Here is a 7,258-nt window from a genome sequence, read left to right on the forward strand (position 1 = left end):
TACCTCCCAATTTAATGTTAAAAATGCTATAAATAACACTAAGGGCAATATATAAGCAGTTAAAAATCGAAAAAACATATTAAAAAATAGCATTAACTAGGTTAGATCTTGTGTCATGCAAGGTTTTCACTATTTGCTATGGAGTATCAATTTAAAACTACATTTAAATATAAAATAATTTGGTGGAAAATCTTTCTCAACCCCCCCCCCCCCCCCAAAATCAAGCAACTTAAAATTATCTTTTATGACTACATATTATGACATATATATTTATTAAAGCTTTCCGCTATTTTGAACCATGATACATATTTATTTCTAATTTTTTATTTCACATTTGCCAATTTTCCATTCACCAATTTTGTTAGGTTGAAAGATATATATTCATGATTTTTTTTTTATTTATAAATAATCATTATACATTTAAAAGTAATTACTTATATAGAATCATTAAACCTATAAAAGCACCAAGAAACAAATTAGAAAAACTCCTTATGAATAGTGTCCTCCCCACATTATCCCTAAAATTGCCTTTGGAATTCCTTATGAATAGTATATTCCCTTATTTGCCTTCAACATTTCTTGCATGTGCAGCCCATGTGTGTGATGAGATGGGATCATAGTTTTACACGTGTAGGTTAGCTGGGAGCACCTTAATCATCATCATCATTTTACCTTAATCAGCACCACCACCTTCATTATCAACCATTACCATCATCATCGCCATCCACCTAATTAAAAATATCAAAAACCAGTAATAACCACATAACCCAAAACTACCATCGAAACTCTAAAGAACCACCACCAAACCTAGAACAACCACCACCAAAACCAATGAAATCCACCCAATCACCACCGAAAGTTCGAACAACCACCACCGAACCCTGAACAATCACCACCAAATCATTGAAATCCACCAACGAATCCAACAAATCCACCGCGATGAACCAGCGAAACCACCCCCATGAACCACCAAAATCAGTAACGAACCACCAAATCCTACAAACCACCCCCATAACCATCCAAGAACCCACCTTAAACCAACCAGGAATCATCCAATTGATAACCCAGTTAATATGACATATTAACTTCATATGTTAATATGATGGCATTTTCGTTATTATTGAAATAACTTGCAATATTTTATTGTTTTCTGGGTTTGTAGCTGACATGGCAGAAAACTTGCGACGTTAGTGGATGGTTAACGCTGAATTTTGATCCCTTTTTGTCTTGAACTTGGGAATCAAAAGATCCCGTTGTTGAGGAAGCAGGAGAAGAGCATCAGCAAGCTCTCCCTTTTTCGAGCTCTTATCCATTTTTCTCAGAGCGTGAGGGAGCGACTTACGAATTTGATGATTGGAGTCTTCAACCCAACTTGATATCGCGTTCTTGGTGTTCTGAAGGGACAACGTAATTGGTAAATTCCATAGCTTGAAAACGCTAGTCTTCGCTATTAATTCAATTCCTTTGAATTTTTGCATTTGTTGAGGTCGGTCATTGCAATTGGTGAAGATATGCGTGTTCTGGGCTATTCTGTTGGTGTGTAATGTATAATTTAGTTGATTTTATTGATTGTTTTCCGAATTAATCGAAAAATGGAATTTGAAGTTTTCGCAAATCATTCAATTGCTTTGAATTTTACATTTGTTGAGGTTGGTTATTGCAATTGGTGAAGATATGTGTGTTATGGGATATTCTGTTGGTGTGTAATGTAAAATATAGTGATTTTATTGATTGTTTTCCTAAGCAAATTACTGTACTAGTTAATTGGAATGTCGGCTAAATATTTGTTATTGTTGTTGATATGAAATAGGAATTATCTAAGTGAGGAGTGCTGCAAGTTATTTTCTTGTTTTTGTTGAATTCTTGTTATTATTGATTTGTATGAGGAGTGATTTGTATTTTTATGAATCCTTTGTGAGTGTTGGAATTATTTTCTATTCTCCCTTCTTGTTGGGAACTATTTGCTATTCCCCTTTCTTGTTGAAATTATTTGCTATTCCCCATTCATGTTGATTGTGCTTATAGTATCTTTCTTATCCATGACTCTAGATTTATGTAGTATTAATACCCAACAGTGGCTTTCTCGATGTTATTCTTGATCATGGGTCAGACTAGATTTACTACTGATGTCTGCTGTAAATTGAGCAGTTATATTGCAGGTGTGGTTATGGATTGTGGTTTTGAAGCTGGTGAAATGGGTGATCCTGTTGGCGTATCATATAGTGATGAGGGGTGGGGGGGGGTGGCAAGTGATAACTTCTGGTGGTGTGGCTGATGGTCTCCCCTCTCTGAACTGTATGGCATTGAAGATTCCTAACTCAGTTGAGAGACTAGCTGCCATGTCACCAATTAAAACTATTGAAACTGTAGAGACCATTGTCTCAACAAATCAGATTAGCATGTACACTTATGTTGAATCACCTAGGTTAGGGATGGTTTTCAAATCCTTTGAAGATGTAGAAAGCTACTACAACGAGTATGCTGAGCAGAAAGTTTTTGGGGTAACCCGAGTTGCATCATCATTTTCAAAGAAGGATAAGGAGGAGTGCAGAGGGGCCACCTGGAGGTGTGAGTGTTGGGGTCCACCTGATATGAGGGCAAGGAGGGAGGCGAAGAAAAGGGCAAAGCCAACGAAATTATGTGGCACGGGAGGGATGTTTAATGGTGAAATAGGGGAAGATATCATGCAGCGGGCGAAAAGGACCTCCAAGAAATGTGAGTGTGGTGCCATGTTATATGCCGGGGTTGATAGTGATGGCTATGGGTTATTAGGAAATTGAAAAATGTGCATGATAACCATACCCCTAAACCGAGTGATGCTAAGCTGGTGAAGGAATATCAAATGAAGAATTACACGTCGAATGTGGAGAAGAAACTTCTGAATTACTATGAAGTAGGTGTCCCTATAAGGCAAATACATGGGTGTATGGCTACGGAGACCAGGGATGATAACTTCCTAGTTTTAAGGACCTTGAGCATGAAGTGTCTAAGGAAAAGTGGCTCAAAATGGAAGGTGGTGATGCGGCTGCAATGATGGCATACTTTGATCGCATGCAAGAGGATAATAAGAATTTCTATCATGCACACCGCTTAGATGAAGAGGGCCGACTCAAGGACGTAATGTGGGTGGACGCTTGTAGTAGGGTGGCATATGAAGATTTTGGGGATGTTGTTTGTTTTGATTCCACTTATCTAACTAATGCGTACGCGCTTCCTTTTGCCAACTTTGTAGGGGTAAACCACCAAGGGCAACCTATATTTTTGGGTTGCGCTCTTGTGTCACATGAAGATTGTGACACATCTGGTTGGATATTTAGGCAGTGGCTTTCTTGTATGGGTAATAAACAACCCGGGCGAATTTTGACAGATCAAGCTGCCGCAATGCGCAAGCCTTTAGCTCAAGTGATGCCTAATGCTCGACATCGTTGGTGAAGAAAATCCCAGAGAAACTTGGAAAATGTGAACAGTAAGTTGTCCTGATTAAGCTTGTTTATTATGTTGTATGCTGCTGTGTAAATGTTGTTGTAACTTAGATAACCGGATACATTTTGAATTTATAATTCTGTGCATTATGAAAATAGTCAAGATTTAGATAAATGATGTGCCATAGTTGTGTACTTGTAGTAAGTTATTCCATATACAACTAATTATTGTTCTTGTTGTGATCACTGGTGTACTGAAATCATAACAGCTAAACTTAATCTTTCTTCATGATTCTGTGCATTTTGAAAATAGTCAAGATTCATGATTCTGTGCATTCTGAAAAATGTTAAGATTGAAGCTAGAAAATTCTTTTGGTCCTTTCCTGTTTCAGAGGATGATTTAAATTCTTTAGGTCCTTCCTGTTTTAGTGGATGATTTCACTTTTTTCGGTCCTTTCATGTTTCAGAAGATGAATTTGGATAATGAGCTTCTGGAAAGACATGACCATTTATTACCATTTATTTGTTAGTGTAAAACTCATATTTGTCATCCTTTACTAAATTAGAGTTGTGATTATGGGTATTTAAAGGTTTGAAAGACAAGAATTTATAGGTAAAGATCTATAATCTAAATAAGAGGTGTACATTTTCAAGTTATGCTCTGTACTTCTTGTATGCCATATATAAGTGATTACTGGTGTTGCTCTGTATATGGACATGTTGTAACTTCTTCAATATATAAGTGATAACTCATGCACATGATGTAACTTGTGCATGGTAATAAACTTGTTCTCTGTATGATGTTATAAATAATGTTTGTAACCTGATTATTAAATGCAGTTGTGTTATGTATTGTAGTTCAAGTATGTGACTGTAGAATGACCTGCACTATAGATTTTGTTATGAACTGCATCATTTTATATGTAGATGTAGTTAATGAAGTCTGCTTTGATGTTTGGTTACATGATTGAATTAGACAGTTGTCAATGAGATTGTCAACTAATTAATTAGTTCTGTAAATGTTGCAGCTACCAAGATTTTAAGAGCCCTCTTAAGGCTCTTGTATATGAGAGCTTCACAGTTGCCGAGTTTGAGCGTCGCTGGACAGACTTAATCAAGCAGTTTGAACTAGAGGATAATGATTGGTTAGCTATTTGTTTGAGGAAAGGCACATGTGGGTCCCAACCTTTATAAAAGAGCACTTTTGGGCCGGGATGAAGACAACATAGAGGATCAAAAGCATAAATAGTTTCTTTGACGGGTTTGTGAACAGGAAGACAAAGCTTTACGAATTCCTTGACAAGTACACTAGGGCAATAGGGAGGCGTGTTAAAGCTGAAACTGATGCGGATGCTCGCTGTGGCAAATATTTATGGCGCCTCGTGAGTGGTTTTTATGTTGAACAATTCTTCCTGGACATCTACACTAACACCAAATTCCAAGAGATTCAAATAGAGTGTTGTAGACTTATGCATTGCTCTAGGAGGGAGGAGCGTGTTCTAGAAGGGAACTTGATTCAATATCTACTTGAAGATCGGGTCTGGATCATCCCAGAAGGGAAGAGCGAAGAAGAGATAACTGATAAGAGACGATTCTACTGTGTCCTGTTCAACACAGTTACAAAGGACGTGTCCTGTGATTGCCGGAAGTTCGAAACCTTTGGTATTCTTTGCAGGCATATCATCCGAGTTTATGATCAAAATCGGGTGTCTGAAATTCCTTCGAAGTATGTACTTGGCAGGTGGCGCAAAGATGTCCCTCGGAAGCATACCCGGGTTAAGGTTGCCTACCACGATCCAAGTACAGATTACTCTGTCCAGATTTATAGGAAATTGATGGGGGAGTTTGAGCCAATTTGTGAGGTTGCAGCTGTTGCTGATGACAAGGACACATTAGATCTTGTATTACAGTCTCTACAATCACTTTCTTTGGATGTTAAAAAAAGCAGAGAGAAGTACATGGAAAAGCAACCTTCTCTACCCACTCTCCCAAGAACCCTGTAGCCTCCATCTGAGATTTGTTCAAACAACCCTTAGTCACGCCAAACCCCTTTGTCAGTATCGAAACCTGCTGGAGAAGAAGTGAACCCTGCTACTGTTGAAGCGGCACCTGTTTCAGTGAAGGATCCTATTAGTCGGAAAAACCGCGGGGACGGCCAAAGGTGTATAGGCATAAATCCCTTGCAGAGATGGGCTACAAAAAGAGTACTGGGAAAAAGGGTGAAAATGCACAACAACCTCCTGCCAAATTACCTGTAAGTTATGTGTGTCTATTCGTTGTTGTTTTATCTGTTGATGATGTATATGATCTTTTGATAATTTTTCGGCACTCTAACCTATTCACAGGCTAAGTGGAAAACCCACAAGGCGTTCAGTTCCAAAACATAATTGAGAATTATTATGACTATGTTGCAGATGTTGGCGCGGTTGATGAATTTGCACAGCACAATGGGGTGGAATGGGGATCTGCTCCTTCTGAAACCTTTTATGTTGACGTTGATGGTAGAAGACAGATGTTGCACCACCGCTTCTTTTGACACTTGAGTGGGGTCTGGTACATGGTTCTTCATATTCTGTAATCCATATAAAACATGTTTTTGACTTACAAACTTACAAACCCCTTCTCTGATCCTATATATTTTGTGGTGGATGTTTATGACTTTACAAACAAGTGTTTGACTTACATTTTACCACCAGTGCTGTTTCTTCCAAGTTAACACACAAACAACATTGCAAAATTAGGTGCATTCATATATTGGTTCTTCTTTCCCCATATTATTTGGAATGTATTCATCTTCTCATTATTCGAATGCACTAGATTATCATACATTCCTGTCAGTAACTTTATATTATTTTATTTGGTATGCATGTGTGTGTGATCCAATCATCACTCGATACACTTTGTTTAGTGACCTCCTAATATTTCCAGCAATGCTTATTTACTATATTTCAAGCAATTCTTATTTACTCTGTTACATCCGAGTGCTTCATATTTTAGGATGATTTATAAAATCATCCTATTGTACAAACAACCAACAACTAGATATAGATAGGATTGGAAATATAATTAACTTCATCACTCCTTACCCACCTGATCTACCAATTAAATGATCCGATTGGGCCTAACTAACTCAATTTGTTCATCAACCATAGACTTTTAATTATGTCACTTTCATCAACGATATGAATTTTCTTGGCCAGTTACACAAGTATTGGCCCATAAGACAACAAAAACAAGAAATTTTGGCTTTGCTTATTATACTACATCAACAAACCCAGAAATTTTAGGCCACAAAGCATCTTAACAACAAGTGACCCAAATCTAATGCTGGATTTGGCCTTTTGGAAGGTTTGGCCTTTTGGATGGGTTTGGCCTTCAGAATGTGGCTTACTATGCATAACCATCATACACAGTGTACCTTAATTAATAAAGGAAATTACTTAACATAACATAAACAGCACAAATAGCTTTGCCAAAGCCATAATCCCCTTACAAGAAGCCACACAAAAGAAAACAAACGCGAAGTTCAGATTTTGTCAGCCACAAAATATTACAATCAAAACAACGAAATCAAATTGTCCAACCACTAAAAGCAGAGTACTACATGCTTAACTATATTACAAACAAAAGGCGTGGTGTTGCAATTAAACGTTCTTCTACATCTGATTCCTGCGACATTCCAAAAGAAAATTCAGCCCTCTAACAGCAGACCTTCACAGAACACAAGTCATGGCTGACCGTTTGGAGCCACAACGACTCTGTCTCCATTTTTTATTTCAGCCTCCCTAATGGTATTGAGGGTGCACATCACGGTATCTTCATGGTAGAAAATTAAC

The 7,258-nt window shown here is 37.7% G+C and overlaps 1 long non-coding RNA gene across 2 annotated transcripts; it reads left to right on the plus strand.

The window, feature by feature from the left end:
- The first annotated feature begins 711 nt into the window (after positions 1–711).
- LOC110693815 lies at positions 712–6,225 on the plus strand. 2 transcript variants are annotated; one of them, XR_002505670.1, is made up of 4 exons: positions 712–1,414; positions 2,149–3,466; positions 4,451–5,676; positions 5,837–6,225. It is a non-coding gene; the product is annotated as an uncharacterized LOC110693815 (long non-coding RNA). The 2 variants fall into 2 exon arrangements; XR_002505671.1 differs by having other exon boundaries at positions 2,160–3,466.
- Positions 6,226–7,258: the final 1,033 nt, after the last annotated feature.

Source organism: Chenopodium quinoa, unplaced genomic scaffold (genome assembly GCF_001683475.1).
Source record: "Chenopodium quinoa cultivar QQ74 unplaced genomic scaffold, ASM168347v1, whole genome shotgun sequence".
Lineage (NCBI taxonomy): Eukaryota > Viridiplantae > Streptophyta > Magnoliopsida > Caryophyllales > Amaranthaceae > Chenopodium > Chenopodium quinoa.